The 17,458-nt window shown below is 36.9% G+C and overlaps 1 long non-coding RNA gene across 1 annotated transcript; it reads right to left on the reverse strand.

Annotated features, from left to right (window-relative positions):
• Positions 1–5,215: 5,215 nt before the first annotated feature.
• Positions 5,216–9,802, reverse strand: LOC136365190 (uncharacterized). The gene is made up of 3 exons (XR_010744284.1): positions 9,637–9,802; positions 5,657–5,791; positions 5,216–5,375 (listed from the first exon to the last, which is right to left on the reverse strand). It is a non-coding gene; the product is annotated as an uncharacterized lncRNA (long non-coding RNA).
• Between the last annotated feature and the right edge of the window lie 7,656 nt (positions 9,803–17,458).

Below are 17,458 nucleotides of genomic sequence, written 5' to 3' on the forward strand. Positions count from 1 at the left end.
ACAGCAAAGACACTGCCTACAGCATAAAGCCCAAATCCAGGAGAACTCAACAAACAAGTCAGGTGCATTGTCACGAGTCAAGAAACAACGAAGGGCAAAGCCTGGGCCCTTGCAAGAAAACGAGACAAGGAGGGCAGGGAAGGGAGCTCAGCCCTCTGACTTGCTGGCTCATTCATCTTCCAGCAGCTCGTGTTTGTGGAAAGGTGCCTCAGAATCAGAGGAAAGGAAGAGCTCCAGGTAGCATCTTCACCACGCAGGCTCTTTGCAGCCTGACTCACAGGCAAGAGGGCAGAAGTCATAGCTGAGCAGGTGAACTCTGCTGGGTTGTGACACATAAATGCAACCAAAAATGGATGGATGTAACATTAGAACTTTTCAGAAAATTCCAGTATGTGCAGTTATTTTCATCAAACTTACCTCGCATCTATTGCATCTTAAATATTGTGGTACTAACAACCTGAGAGAGAGAATGATTACCAACCCACTGAAGGTAACTTCATCCATTTCCCTGTCTAAACAAAGTGCAATGCAAAAAAGGTAATCAAACAAACAACCTTAACTGTGAAAACAAAATTGGATTTTTAAAATACTGTCATTTTTATTAATCTGAGGTGATATTACTGAGCTGAAGATTGCCCTTTCATTTACTACAAATGTGTTTTTTCCAGTTAACATTCGCTGTTTAACTGAACAAAGAATTATTTTTAAAAATCTGCTGTATTTCAGACAAAAGCTATTTTTTACCGTGAAGTCATAAAACCCCATGAAAGAAGTTTACAATGGGAGCATTGACATCCCCTTAACTGCAGCAGCACCAGCTAAGGCAAATGTAATGGGGAAAAATTTCAAAGATAAGAATCAAAGGGTTTTATCAAACCCTTTAGTAATAGGTTCATCCTATTACTATCTCCACTTCTACAAACCTTTTAATGCAGAAAGCTGTTGGCATGAATCTGTATATAAAAGCATTTTTCAGTTACTGTCTGTACCTGAAATGCCAATAGGATGTCTTCTGTGGAATTCCATTTTAATGAATTTTGGCTTAAATGATGTGGTTCTAAAGTAGGTTGAGCTTGTCAATTTTCCTCTGGGTTTTTGACATACAAAGTTGTGTTCTGTGTAATAATTAAAGTTGCATTTTGCTCTCAAAAATACCATCAAAGGGAAACCACTGAAATGACATATCTTAGCGTAGGTTTACAATGCTGAGGCCCAAATCAGAATCTGATTATTGACCCCTTGAATGTTGCTGTTGGTCTGACCTTGGAAATACTGAGAATAAGCTAAATGCAGCCAAAAGTACTTTTATCTGAACAAAAATGTATTTTGAAATATTTTCAAGAAGAAAAGGGAAAGATATTTTAATGCACAGCTAAATTGAAAAAAAAAATTATGAGAATTCAAAATTAGCTGAATAAATTAAAATTTTGAATATTATCTCCTTTCAATTCTGTTTGACTTTACTGATGTAGCACCAATCTCACCAGAGTTAATAGTGTCAGCAAGATCCCACTGGATTTGTTTTTACGGAGATATAGACATATTAATTAAAAAACAGATTAAACTATTGCAGGTCTCATTTCACTGAGCTACAGAACAGCTACTGAAATATTTCTGAGAATTACTGCATGCTCCTTATTTGTAAAATAGAAGTAAAGTATTCCAGCAGACCCCATTAATAAACACCACACAAAAAGCATAACTGGTTTATGTATTTGGCTATACTCACTTGTTTCTTAGCATAAGGTAACAGTTTATGGAAAAATATATGTACACAATGAAATTATCTTTCCACCTAGTTATCCTTTAAAGGAAATAACTGAACTTTCTAGGCTTGCTATGTATCTACTGAAAGAAATGGATGAGCCAAACATTTGGGCTCATACAAATCCTGCAAGTTAAATCCGTTCAGGAGTGAGTAACTTTTAAAGCTTCTCTAGCAAAATATGAAAAGTTTCACTGAAAGCTCTTCACCTCCATAATTTTGTTATGGAAAGCGTGTTCTCTTACTCTTACATCACTTGTGAATTCAAAAGTCTAAAAGCACTGTGTCTTCATTTATGTCAACATATCTAAGTCAATGTTTAAAAGAGTCAAAGATTTTTTACTTGAATAAAGAGACAGTTTTAGCCAAGGATATTAATCCCAAATTCTCAGATATTAAACTGAGCATTTTTCCATTAAACAATTTACTAAAAAATGCAGTTTCAAGATTCTATGTGAGGCAATGGTTCAACCACCTTTTTTTTTTTCCTCCTATGGGGAAAATTAAAATTATATATAAATTTCAAGCAGAATTAGCCCAGCTTGAAATACTGCAATTGCAATATTGCGAGACACTATTTTTCAGTGAATGTAACATTTTGTTTAAGATGTCAGTAGAGCTGGAGTGTCCTTCAGAAGCTCTCAGAAGCACAGCTCACCATCCTGTTCTCATCCTCCACTGATATCCACTGGCACCTGGAACATTTGTATGGTGCCAAGGGGTGCTGACGCTTGTGAGAGGCCACTGATGCCTCACAGATATTTGAGGGCTCTTTTTGTGCTCTGATTCTCATGGTTGCTTTTTAATCTGGTTTAAATCTTTGAGCACAGAGCAACGAGGAGTCCTGTGGGACTTGGCAAGAGGCATGTCTGGATGCTGCCACACCAAGGGGCAGGTGACTGGCAGAAATTCCAGGATTTGTGTGTGTACAGTTACAGGCAGAATGCCCAAAGCATTGCAAGCCCAAAGCAAAGGCCAAATTTTCCAAACTTTAACTCTGCATATTATTATCTATTTTAAAAAACACTTCATCCTCCAAAGAACTTGTATTCCCTTACCAGTGTTCTCTGAAGCTGTCCCTGACATGGAATATTCACTGCAAAATCACACCCTTTCCAAGGACATGGTGGCACATAATGAAGGAGGCTTTAATTAAGATTTCCCCTTAGAAAAAAACTAGCCAGGAACCAGCTGCACCATTCTGGCTTTCCATGAACTTTGCTGTGAGAAAGACATGCCAGCAATGTCAAATTTAGGCCAAAGTAGAAACAAGAGGCATTACAGAATTAAGAGTGCATCCTGTATTTCAGAAATACATCTCTTGCTCATTCCATACCCAAAAAAAAACTTTCTAGAATTTGCTGACAATACCTTTTCTCACATAGGCTATTTCAAAATTCCATTGATTTTTTTCCCCTCCTTCTATTTTTTGGTTTGTTTTGTTGTTGTGGTTTTTTTCCTTATTTCTTGCTTAGCCCATTTTCTTCCATTCCCTGTGACACTTTTTGATACATAAAGGAATCTTGCAAACAGAGAAACCTAAGACACATCCACAAACTTGTATAATTTACCATAAGTAATGAGAACTTCTATTATGGATCACAAAAGCAAAGAACAAAACATAAAAACCTTATAATAATTACTTGGTCTTGAAATTGATGAGCAAAATTATGAAAGAGGTTGCACACCACACCAAAATTGCTAGCAGCAAATGTACTGCAAACTCATTTACATTGATTCTTCACAGGTAAGGAAAAAACATGGGTGAACATATCAGGGTCCCTCCAGCAGGACATTTTGTCTAAAAGCAGAAGGAGGAATGACATATGAAGATTTCATTTTCTTTAAAAGCCACACCTATTCATTACAGCACAAAGCAATCAAATCCTATCTGAGCCTATTATCATTTCTTATCTCCACCATACCCTCTGACAGGGTATTTCACAATTTAACTACTCAGTTGTGAAGAAAATATTTCTGTTTGTTGGTTTTAAACCTGTTGCATGATTATTTTATTCAGTACAGCATCATCCTTCCATTACCATGAAAAATAAAAATGCTACCTTTCCTACACTATTATTCAGTTATTAGACCTTTACCACAACCCCAGTCTTCTCTTTTCCAAGGAGAAATTATAGAGCACTTTAACTGGTGCTCAACAAGAAGCCCTTCTCTGTCTACTATTGTTCTTTGTAGCCCTTCTAGTTCCTCTGGGAACTTTTACCACTCTTGTCTTAATATTCAAGATAACAATGCAACCTAGGTTTCAAAAGGATTGCATTCATTATTTTATCTTATTTTTTCCCAGGAGGTTTTATAGAATTGTATTTTCCTCTTTAGCTGGTGCTGAGGTGACAGTTTTATTGAACTAATCACAATAATGCCAATATCTCCCTCCTGAATAGTAACTACTGAATCAAAATGCATATTTAAATAGATTAGTTCCTTTCCATTTACCAAAATTGAATTTCATCTGCCATTCAGTTTCATAAAAAACATGTTTTACCTGTTTAGAATCAGCTTTGCTTTTGAGCATTCAAACAAATTTAATCAATCAACAGCCTGTATCTCATACCTAATCAGCTCTTTCCAAGGCTATTTACAAGCCTGCTGAATATAACCAGCATTTGAGAAGCCAGATTTAAAGTCCTCCCTTCAAAATTCAGATTTCCAAATATCAGTAACACCCTCACATCAAAGGTACAAAGTTTGGTTTGGGGTGTCTTGACTAGGGTTGCAAATCTTTCACGATTTCTAGAGATTTTATTCTGCATGGGATTTTAAATGTGAGAGCTTTTGACACATGGGAAATGTTTTCAGAACAACTCACTTTAGCAGAATCAATTTGGATTTGAACTGTTTGTAATTTATTATTAATTTTGTGAATTTTTAAACGTATTTGAAATACTGATTTTTTTTCTGGTTATTAGTAATTTTGTTCTTTGTTTTATCAAAGAAAAATATATTTTATAAGAAATTAATGCATAAGTGTACAAGTTTCCCAGAAAATGTCACATAATTTTATTCTAGCAACCAAACCATTGACATACCAGACGACTCTATAGCTCAAATCACAGATTTTAATATCCAGACTCTCTGTCCCTATGTTTGCAAATGGAGTTAATTTTTTTAAATTCACTATAAAAAAGTTCATATCGAATTTAATTATTCTGAAATAAAAAGTATGCATTGTTGAAAATGTTATCCTAAATTAATCTGGCCAACTTCAACCACCACTCAGCTCTTTGGCTGCTTCGATGGCCTGTGTAACCTGCCCAGTGGCAGACAATTTCTGCAAATACAGAATAATATCCATTATACTAGTTTGGGAGAGAAGAATGAAAAAGAGACATGGAAAAGAAGAGAGCTTCATTTCCAGGCACAGTTTTCAAAGTGGAACCCTTCTGGTCAGTCTCTGTGCAGACTGCAATAACAAGCAGTCACCTCACAGAGATCAGGGCTGACATTAGATGCTCCTGCTCAGAAAAAACTGGGGATAATCATATCCTGCTTCCAAAAAATGGGAAACTAGCTGATGGTGCAGGTAACAATCAGAAGCGGCCATTCCTAACCCTGTGGCCACTCAGAAATTCTGTCTTGACAGCAAGCCCTACCCAGAATAAATGTATTTTATTATTAATAGTAATTAATTCTCACCTTACAGTCCTCATTTTATTATCTCTGCAGTAGTTATGTTGGCCTGCTCAATGCCCTAATTTTTCCTCACTCATAGCCATTTAAAATAAGCTTTTTGAAACGAGTTCTTTTTCTTTGAATGTGTATGCTTGTCTGGCATTTCTATCCAAGCTTCTACAGCTCTGCTTAAGAGTTAAAAACTGTAATAAAATTGAAATATGTTAATATAAAAATGAAGAATGGGATTTGTCTTACCATATTAAGAAGATTAAGCAATGGCTAGATAGTCCTGGACCATCTAGGGTTTAACTTCTGCTTGTCAAAGCTGCTTCCTCATCTCTATACAGACACTGGATTATAGCCCTTTTCCAAGGTCAGACTACCCTGTCTCTGCAAGTGGAAAACATGAAAGAGATTTATTAGGCAGCAATATACATCTATGCATTTTATCTTTCTGCAATCTAAACACCTAGGAGATGCTGGAGGCAGAGTTTAAGAGGAAATCAAATGAATTATAAATGATGATTAAATCCAAATTGATTCAAAACCAATGGGGTTGTATCATTTACATCATCAGCAATACTGAGTGTCATTTTCAAATGTTACCTCTTTTTCTGGACATGTGTCATACAACATCTATTAGCCAGATATCAGTACACATCAGGCTAGCTTTCAGCTGGAAGATGAACACAAGCAGGCCTGATATTACAATGAGCTTTTAAAATTGTATTCAGTTTATAGCAAGTAGCTGAAGTGGGAACAAACATCTCCACATCACTGCAGACACAGTGTGCATTCCTGTACACATGTACACACAGAGACATATTTCTCATAGAAAATACTGACCAAATAAAAGAAGGTGAAAGGAAGGAATCTCTTTTCAGAGAGTCCTTTGCAGGCAGATAATGGACTAACAGCTATTTAAAGAACAGTTACACAGATAAAGTGAACCAATGGTATATAGCTCTGCTAAACAAAGCACTGGCACAAAACTGAACCAGAGGAGGTCCCCCAGGATAGGTCACATCAGATTACATCCACAGGTATTAAAAACAACACAACATCATTGCCAATATTGCCATGCACAGTATTTCTCCTTTGGTATCCCAAAGGCAGGGTCAGTGTTACAATGTCCATCCTGCCTCGTGCCACACATCATCTTTCATATCACTGGAGCACTAAGTAAAACAAAAACTGTATTTTAAAGGTTAGTATTGACCAATCCATTCTTGTCCATTTATTAAAAGAGAGCATATCTTTTTAAACAAAGAATTAAAAAAATACTTTGCAGATAAAGAACACAGATCGAAAGATCTGTTCCTCATTCTTTGAAATCAATTTTGTAACAAAAATAAAATATTCAAAGTTATAAGATAAATTTTGTAGGCACACTTCCCACAATGAACAATTTCAGTTCCTCTTGGTGTCTGTTTTCTTCTTTTCTTGCAAGCACTCAGAGCTGGTTTTGGAAAAAAAGGGGGAAAAGCACCAAACCCACTCAGCAGATGACATAGAAACTGTCCCCATGAATAAAATGAACCAAACATGTAAGATTGTTTTCAGATGAACCCAAGCAGCCTGTGTTTATTATGAAAGTGTCACACTTACACAATTGAGAGTTAAGCTATAATTGATCACACACTTGGTATTCTAAAACTCAACCTAGACAGCAGATTCTGACACCCAAAGCTGCATTTTCCCTCTCGACTCGCCCCTGCTTGGCTCTGGTGGGCACTGGCACTCCTCCAGCCCTCTGCTTGCAGCTCTCTGCAGCCCAGCACTGCAGGAGCAGCTTCCAAGTCTTCTTCATCCCTGCCTAACATTTCAAGTGCAAGATTATAACTCTCAGAGCCCTTGGAATTGTGTTTTTTTTCAGATTTTTATTTATAACATGAATATTTCTGCAGGTTCTCATGAAAATCTACTGAGGATTTTTTATGTAATAAAAGAAATAGAGCCAAAAATTACAATTTTCCCTGATCCTCAATCCTGAAAATTCTTCCTAAACACTATCCTGAATGAGTTCTTCAGGTGTGCACCTGTAAACAAATGTATGATATTTACAGATCAAGGAACTCAGAAGTGAGGATATTTAGAGTCATTCTCCCAGCAGCACTGACACAGTGTTCTGGAATAGCTAGAATGAAAATCCAACCTGTCCCTTAAATTTGGTCTTAATAGAAGTGGACCTATTCAAATAGGCTGCAGGAAATTGGAAGCAGCTTGGGAAGATGAGATTCCTCTGATGAATGTCACAATACAGTCCTGTACATGGTAGAGGAAATTGTTTAAAGTGCTTTCCATCTATTTGTAATTTTTTGCTCCTTCCGTGTAGTTTGGGATGCAGTTTTGCCTATCATCCTTTGCTTGAGATCTGTGTTCACCCCAGTCCAGAATAACTCCATAATATGTCATTTTGGATCATGTACTTATCATACCGTAAAGATCCTTGGAATGAAATTCCCACAGAAATGTCATCCAAACCCTTGTGTATTGTTTAGGTTGACACAGGCTATTTAAATGGTAATAGTTGCAAATGCTGGTGTGTGGTATTTCTCCTGAATATGCTATCACTCCCTCTCTCTGAAACCACCAGCACCAGTTATCTCAAGCTGAAGGTTAAACAAAAACTCTGAGCATCTTTAAATTGGATTATCCAATGTGATCTAAGCTTGATGGTTTCATAAACAGCATAGCTGCAAAACAGGACTTGAAACCTCTAAATAAAGCCAGGTCCACACCTTTTTCTATTTAGAGATCTTAAATGCTGCTTGACCTTCAAGTTTAGAGTGGTAAAAATTAATAAAGTATTGATTAACTCCAAAAAAAAAAAAAACCCAGAAAAAATTATGGCATTAGGTAGATCTTTAAAGGAATATTGTTGAAATTAATTCCAACTATCTATTTAGCCTAAAACATTTTATTTCATTCTTAAAACCAGATTTTGGAGCAATACAATAATATTAAGAATAGACAAACCTGAAGGATCTTCACTCTTCTTGTTGATACTGGATTTTTAAAAAAATCTCATTATTTCTCTCTATATACAAGTTTATTTTCAAACAGCTGTAGCCTTTCATATATTCACTAAAAAAGATTGAGAGGAGAGCTATGTAGTAAACCTTTTGCTGAAGTGCCCTCATATTTCTCTCTCAATGGAATGAAAACACCTCTATAGACAGCAAAATCATTGACAGATAATGATCCACCCCACTGGAAAATTGATTTGCCAAAGTGACTCAAAAAAACCCTTCACCTGCTCCCTGCATCAGTCATATATTTCAGTGATTCCATCCCATACACACTGAAAGGCTGGCTGTATTTAGTTTTCAGAATTCATATAACTGGAATGTATTTTTATAGGCCTCACATGCACAGCCTCATTAAGAAAGAGACATGTACATAAACAGGAGTCTAAGGAACTTAGAGCCAAGAGGCAAAGAGATTACCAAAAGCAAACAGCCAAGGGCCTAACTTGAATTTTTGAAAACCATCAGCCTGTGGCCAATACCAAGTGCTCCTCTCCTCGGGCATGGAGCTTGCACACCTCTTGCCTGGTTTGCAGTCATCACCTGGCTCTGCCTGGCAGTGATTTACTCATGGATGTTGGTCAGGCTGCACACTGATCACTGAACTTTTTATGAAAGCAATTGCCAACTCTTAAGCACTGCCCTGTCTGTAACACCTGGAACTGCCTCATTTTAGAACACTTTTGGTGGTTTCTGTAATCTGTGTCACTGGGCAACTACTCCTCCATTAACAATTTTTTTAAAAAAAATGTATTTTTAATAGATTGACCAATATGGATCAAAAATCACCTCAACTTTCACAGATTTCCTCTCAAATCCTTCTGGGTCAAGCCAGCATAACCACTGATTCAGATAACTACATTATTTTGTATCAGCTGAGAGACCAGTCACATCTGCTCACATTTTGCTTCATGGTCAGATATGATCAAAGTGTTCATAAATATGGCATTCAATGTTTCTATTCTATAGCTATTCTATAGGAAGCATACATGACCCAGAATCATAGATATTAAATGGCATTTGTGTCCTTTTTGTCATCAGAGTTACAGATTTATTTGAAGCAACCACCTGAGGAATTAGGATTTAGCACCTTGAATTGCCAGTAGCTAAAGCAGAGTGAAGCACATAACTAAAACATTACAATAAAGTGTCAAAACTATATTTCTGTTTATAGTGAGGTTTGAACACTGGTAGATATACATGCACACAGAAATACCTCTTTCTAGCCAAGAATGGCAGTAATTCTAAGGTCCTCTCCAAATGATAAAAGAGTTTCCCATAAACTCAAAACTTTTGGTTTTCTCTCCAAGCAATCAGTTAGATTCCAGGTTCTCAGATATGGCTTGCAAGGTTCCCAAAACTTGCTGCTGGTACCTGTGAACAGCAAGGAGACAATCTCCCTTTACTAATAGTCTTCGATAATAAATATGAAACCATTGCAGCTACAAATTTTTTATTTTCCATTTCCCCACTAATCAAAGGCCACATAAGTAGAGATCTGCTTTTCATGTAACCTTGTAATATTCAATCAGGCTCTCAAACACATACTGTAACACAGCTGTAGTTAAACAAAGATGCTAAGCCTCCCAGGGCATTGCTTTACATCTTAAAATTTGACAAACAGCATGCAGAATCTGAACCTGTATCCTACAGGATATAAAGGCAATGCATACAGAGTCAGTCAAAACATTTAACAAGACAAATGAGATCAAAACAGATTTTGCTGCTATGCTGCAAAATGAAAACACATGGGCATTCATCTTTGACTGCACACCTCTCTCACCACAGGGTGCAACTTTAATTTCCCATAAAATGCTTTAGCATTTTCTTTTTTCCCTGACAATCAGTTCCATAAAATTGCTCCACCTTTCTTGTTCACCAGATATTGTGTGTGTAACAAAGCTTTTTTCCCCTTGTGCTCCTTGTTTAGGTATGTAATAATTACCTTTCTTACTGGTCAGTTTTCTGATGCCTTCTATTCAGGCTTTGCACACCACATGGCTATCAACTAATATGACCTGTGAGTACTGTGGGGCTTGAGATTTTCCCCAATTTCTTTTTAATTTCTGTATTTGACAAAGGTAAGGATGTCTGCACAGTACTACAGGCCACATACCTGACACACTACTATTCTGATCCATCATCTTCCACACAAACTATAGAAGAATAAAGCCTGTGTCAGTCATTTAGAACAATTCAGCTCTTGCCCTTTTTTATGGTTCTATTCCTCCTACACTGTGATTCCCAGGTGAACAGTTATATTGGGTCTGGCTGAGCTGGAGCTCATTTTCCCCCCCAGCAGCCAGTGCTGTGCTCTGCATCAGGAGTTGGAAAGGTGTTGATAACACCCCAGAGTTTTGGCTACTGCTGAGCAGGGCTGGCACAGCATCAGCACTGTCTCTCACCATTCCAACCTGAGGCAGTAGGCTGGGAGTTGGCAAGACCATGGGAGGGGACACCTCATTGACCAGGAGGATTTTACAGCAGGATTTTATCATCAGCTTGGACACAAAAAGGAATTGGAAGTGGGGGCATTCTTTGTTTACAACATCTCCCTTCTGGAGCCACCACTATGATAGCTGAAGCCCTGCTTCCTGGGAACTGTCCCAACACCTGCTAATGAGAAGCAGAAAATTAAATCTTTGGGGTTTTATTTTTCTTTGCTTCTGTGCGCATAACCTTTTGCTTTAGTAACCTGGATTATCTCAACCTATGAGTTATCTCTCATCTAATTTTCTTTCCTCTGTCCAGCTGAGAAGGAGGAGTGATAGAGCAGCTTGGTGGGGGCCTAGCATCCCGCCAAGGTCAGCCCACCACTGTCCTTTTTGGAGCCCAGTGTGGGCGAGACCATGGCAGTTTCACATTAATCATGCCGTAGTTACAGCAGTTCTTGGGTAGCCAGTTCCTGTGCAGGACAGGGAGCTGGCAGCTGAGCTGCTTATCTCCTTATTTGCCAAGTTTGGGAACAGGCTAACACAACCAGTGGCTCTGTGCTTTACCCTGGCACTGATGGCCTTTGCTGTGCTGGGCAAGATGTTCATTTAAGGAAGATCCTGTGAACTCCCCAGGAAAGCAGAGCACTGCAGATGAAGTTATGAGAGATTCAGCAGTGCTGGAAGTCATCTATAATGCCATCTAAGAAAAAAGTTAGTGTAAAAAACTTAACAATGTATTGGAGAAAGATTCTTCAAGTCCCTGAGTTTGTATCACAGAGCCCTGTAGTCAGTGGTGGTGTAAAAAACACCAGAGAGCTCTTACAGCATTGTCATTTGGTATGAATAAACAGAGATATAAAATGCATGAAGGCACAAAAAGGTAATCCTTTTAAGACTTAAAAAGTTATTTCCTACAGGACTTGTACAGAGAAATTGATATGTTAAGGTAACTCTAGAAATTAAAATACTGGAAGGAGAGTACACCATTCAAAGTTTAAGTAAAAGACTCAGCATATGAATTAAAACATTTGTCTTGCCAAAAGAAATGCAATCAGATCGCCTTTCATTAAAAAGTCCAAATAAATTGGAGATTAAAACATGCCTTTTGGGGTTATTTTGTAGTTTCATACGAACACCTCGATATTTCTGATCTCAGTCGTGACATAGTAGAATATATGAATGCAACATGATAAGCTTGAAAATTGCTGACATAAAATTCAAAATCCATTTTACACTTTTGAACCAAATAACTTTGGAAGTAGAGTGTGTTTGCTGGGTGAATTTCAATGACTTCTTCCAATTTTAATACAACTGCATTACAATTACCATATTTGCAAAACAAAGAGCACAAACCAGAAAAGCATAAAAAGAAATGGATGATGACATTTGCATTTGCAGAGTATATTCAATGTAAGTTTGATTTTTTTTCTACTCAGCATCACAAATGTGTTTTGAAACCTCAGTGTAGTAAGCATTATGTGTTCATTGGAGGAGTTTCATTTGCATTTAATTTGCCTTCAATGGCTGGATAGGATATTAATTTTGAAGGCTTATAATAATTCCATATAAAATAATACTATGATCTAGACATGAAAAATCTACATATTTTTACATTTTTCACACAATATTATCCTGCTTTTATTACATGCCTAAAAGTAGAAATTCTTAGAACAAAGTAATTTCATTTTTTAAAAAGCATGCTCTATTTTTCAGAATTTTCCTTGAAACTGATTTTAATGTAGAAGATCACAGAAAACTTTTCATTAGTGTTTTTAATACATATTAATATCATTTCATTCTAGATCTTCTTTGATGCTGGGAGTCTTCAAAGCTCTCCAGGTGTCAAAGGCTCATCAGGTACTGAGAAACCTTCACCTGAATCTAAGTGATAAGAAAAATAAACATAAGAAACTTTATTATCCCATGGCAGCCTTTACTAGGATTAGGAAATCAGGTTCTGGAGGGAAGAAAGAAGAGTCACTAGTGGTATAACACCACTGATTTGATGACTGACTCAACAGAGAGTCCTTAACTGAAAGACTTGTCAATTCTAATAACCAAGAAAGATACAATAAATGGTGATAATGGAAGAAATTAATTGTAGTAGACTTGAAGGTGGGAGAGAAAGGGATATACAGAAATGGATATACAGAAATGGATATACAGAAATGGATGCTTATTCCAAGAATTAATGCAGCTGTAAAGCTTATTGTGAGAAAAACTCGGCCCTTATTCTACAGAGAAGAATTCAGCATCAGCTCTGACAGAAGCCTTACAGAAATAGCTCTGCAGACACTGACAGCAAGCACAGTGATCCTAATTTTTGTCACTAAATTTGTCCTTTTTTTTTTGTCTTACCCTTCCCAAAATAATGGAAGTGGTACCAGACAGGAAAAAGGAACAGTGGGGAGAAACCTAGGTTAGATTAAACATATTTTTATTGCAATCAAGCTGGAAAACTTTAAGTTGCCTAGGTATCATAGAGATGAATAATAGGAAAATCAAGTAGGAAGTTATGTTGGGTTTAACAAAACTAGAAGTAAATTAGGGTTGCACAGATAAAACAAGAGCAAATGAGGAAGGGAGACCACATAGTGTAGAATATATCAGGAGTTTAAACAGAAGCAGAGAAATATTTAATCAAAATAGCAGCAAAAGCAATATTGTACTACTATAGTCAGAGAAGGAAAAAAAAAAAAAAAGAGCATAATGGTGTAGTTTAAAAGCTCCTTTCTTATGTCCCATGAGTGGTCCCCCTCAATAAGTGGAGAAATCCTCACATTCAAACTCCTTTGAGCCTCTTATTCCAAACCCTGCAGATGCTGTAGATAAACAACACATGAAATCCCAAGTCTTTCATCCAGTTTGAATGGGGCTCAAACATCTCTTTCTATATCTGCAAGTCCTTTAAGAACTTTTTTAAGTAAGTATTTAAAATGGACTACCGTGGGATGGAATTCCTGTAGAGACTGCATTGGGAGTCTCCCCAGATATATGGTAATAATTAATTAGGAACTTTCTTTTGGGAGAAATTGAAGCATTTAATCATGTATGTAAAGCCTCAAATGTTCCTGAAGAATCAACACTCTTCTTGGATTCTCTGTCATCATGCCAACTGCGTCACTGGTAGTTTCTCATGACAGGAAAAGAAACAGAGCTGTATTCATTCTGGTCACAATTTAAAATAGTGGCCACTGGAAGTCATGTTCAGTTAAGAAATTGGTGGTCTCACAAATTTCAACAGTTAAGAAAGAAAAATTAGTTCATGTCATTAAGGTATAAAAGGAGGCTGGTGAACAGCTGGCTGAATTCAATGGATAGTTCAATTCCATTTTTAGGGTCAAAAATAGATAAAAGATCAGTGTCCTCAGAAAACATTCAGGCACAGTAGGTACTACTTTTGATAGCAAATTCATCAGTATGGGAGATCTGCTCTAGGTTCATCTAAAGGGAATTCTAAATTTTGGCCATCTGTTAGCAATGGGTAAGGTATATATACAGAAGCCATTTCTGACAGCTCTACAATGCAATTTATAACCATACAGCATCATTTGACTTAAACCTCTCTACACAAAAATAATTGATTCCAACCACTTTTTCCTCCTTTTTTTTTTCTTTTTTTCTTTATTTTTTTTTTTTTTTTTTTTTTTTTCCTGAGAGAGAGAATTCATTACTTCTTAAACATCACTTAAAAGACGTGGGAAGGAAATTCTACATAATTTTAAGGGGCTGCCATTAGGAGTGGGAATGATTGCATTCATAAAGATGTTCTGATCCTACACCTGGCTCCAGTGATGCTCCTCTGTCAGTTCAGAGATCCACCCACGCTGCCATACACCCACAGAGTTTTAAGACTGCTGGCTTATGTAACTTCCTAATTCGAGGACTAATGAATGTTGGCAGTTTTTATTCCCAAGTGCATTTTTTCTTTCCTGATTAAAATTCAATCCCTATGAGAAATAGAACTGTACATTATCAGACAGTTCTAGACAGAATATGTAGCACCTTTGCAGCTGAGTGGAATAACACACAAAAACAGAGAGAATTTTGAAAATCCATCTGCATCTCTCTTTTTATATTCAGTGTTAAAATAAAATCATCTACTCTCAACACTACAGAAAGTTGGACTTAAATAAACTGCTTCAAAATCCAAAGTCAGGTCAGTCAGGTCTTAACCACAGTAAGATCACACAGTGACTGCTTTTTATAACAGTAGCGTGGTCACATATGATTACAAAAAGCCATTCAATTGCTCACAGCAGAGACAACTCCTCCACAAACTTCCAGGCACTTGGATAACTTGGTGGTAGATGTGCAGAGTCAACCACAGTCACCTATTCAGCCTCCCACCCATTCTGAGTGAATTCCTCATCCCAGTGAATTAAGTACAGCCTTGAACTGCCTGGTTGTACGACCTGTGACAGAATGTGCAGTGATAAGAAAATTCATGTGAACATTCCAGCTTTCTTACTCTAACAACTTCATTTGAGTAAAATACTTACGAACAATTAATAAGCAAAATTAATGTGACTAGAATAAATGGAATAATCACAAGATAAAAAACCAAGTATTATTGCTCACTGATCAAATGTTTTACTTTATCTAAAGCATTATTACACATTCCCTCTTACAATGCAGAGGATATATATTAACCCCTGTGTTTTGCTTGTGGACAAAGATACATAAGAACAAATGCTGACAAAACTGGCTGTGAGGTGACTGTGCTGAATAAGGTTAAGTCAGTGATTTGTAAACTCAGAACTGTCATCCCCTTTGTTACCTCTTCGGATTGAGGTCTTGCTTTTCTGTTTTAATGTGATTATGTTTTACTGTGACATTTTGGCACATTTGGTAAAATCTGAAGCATGACTAAATTTGGCCACTAAAGAAAACCATCAAACTCATGCATTCTTTGAAGACCTCAGTGCCTAAAAGTCCTATTTTATCATCAGAGTTATTCTCCCAAATGTATCTGGATTTTTGAGCACTTGTCATAGTATATAGCACCTAATTTATCACCTGAATAGGCATCACTTTCTTATGCAGTTCATTCTGGGAAGCAACACAAATCTCTTAGTTCCCTCTGCATGAAAACTACATCATAGAAACTCTCCTACAGCTGCTCTACACTTGAAGTTTGCTTACAACAGTGGTACAGCTCATTGTTAAAAGATACAAATTAGTCCCTACAGATGTTTATGGTAAACTATTACTCATGTTAATAAGTCAAATGTTCAAGGTTAGATATCCTTGTAGTAGTAAGTTACACTAATTGATCTGCAGCCAGAGATGGCCAGATGTCCATTAGTCTGATAATCAGAACCAACAGCATCAGTATCCTGAAAAACAGGCCTATGATTCACTTAGGATAAATACAATATCTTAGCCAAACACACTGCTAGATCTGCTGCCACACGAGTTGCACTGACAGCCCCTCCTGTGAGCTGTCCACAGACGGCTGAAATCCCAAACCAGCCAGATGGGAATTCCTTGGGTCATGATAAAAACAGTAAACTTCCCAGGCAACAGCTTTTGCCCAAAGATATTCAGAGAGATGTTAAAAACCTTTAGACACAGAATAGAGGTGAACTTTCCATTATACTAAACTTTTGGTAAAATACGGCCATTTCTTTGGATGCAAGATAAGGAGCCACTTTTAAAAAATCTGTCTTTGCTGGCAGGTGGGAACAAAGTTGAGTGGGAAGGCATGACTTCTGGAAGAAAAGAAATTCAGAAGAAATTAATCTTTTTTACTGAAAAAGCCATCAATACCCATTACCATCTGGCATGACAGAAATTCAGGTTTCCTCAAACTGAGTTGTGATCATGTGAAGTAAATAATTTTGAAACCTAAGTGGCATAAGACCATTCTGATAAGGAACACTTAAGGGAGTTTAGAGGGAAAGAAATCAGTGCCAGATCATTATTATCAGAAATAATAAATGATACCATTGCAATAAATTCCATTTAACAACTACAAAAGAATCCAACTAAGATCAAGGATTAGACAGAAGACTAGGTACGTAAATTAAAAGTAACTGTATTCATGGATATAGATAAAAGTACTATTTACATGCAAACTAAATGCTAAAGCTTGTGTAGGCCTGAGAACTGTCTTTTATATATTAAAATAATTATATGACCCATGCAAGGTAATAAAAAGCAGAATTAACAGATGCTACTGGTCTGTGTTTAGAATATTTGTTTAGCTTGACATAAATGACAGGAGAAAATCCGGAATAGAACATTTAACATCAGGTTTTTCCTCCCCTGGCACTAATGCAGAAGAGGCAAAAATGGAAGAAGAAGTCGAGCTTCTAATTACTGAAAAGATTCTGGGGAAAAAATGGAAGATATTATCTATTATTTCTGTTGTATCCAGGAACAGGCAGAGTCTTGTAGCAGAGAAACTGAGATTATTTGGAAGGAAACTATTGCTCTTCAAAACTCATCTCTTTTGTTTGGTGAAAGCAAATACTCCAGGAAGAATATAGCACACTACATTTTGCTTCTGAGAAATTTTGTGGCCATGAATTCAGACAATGTTTACTTTTACTACGCAAAACACACCGGTGCAACATTGGTAGAATCCA

Source organism: Sylvia atricapilla, chromosome 9 (genome assembly GCF_009819655.1).
Source record: "Sylvia atricapilla isolate bSylAtr1 chromosome 9, bSylAtr1.pri, whole genome shotgun sequence".
Taxonomy (NCBI): domain Eukaryota; kingdom Metazoa; phylum Chordata; class Aves; order Passeriformes; family Sylviidae; genus Sylvia; species Sylvia atricapilla.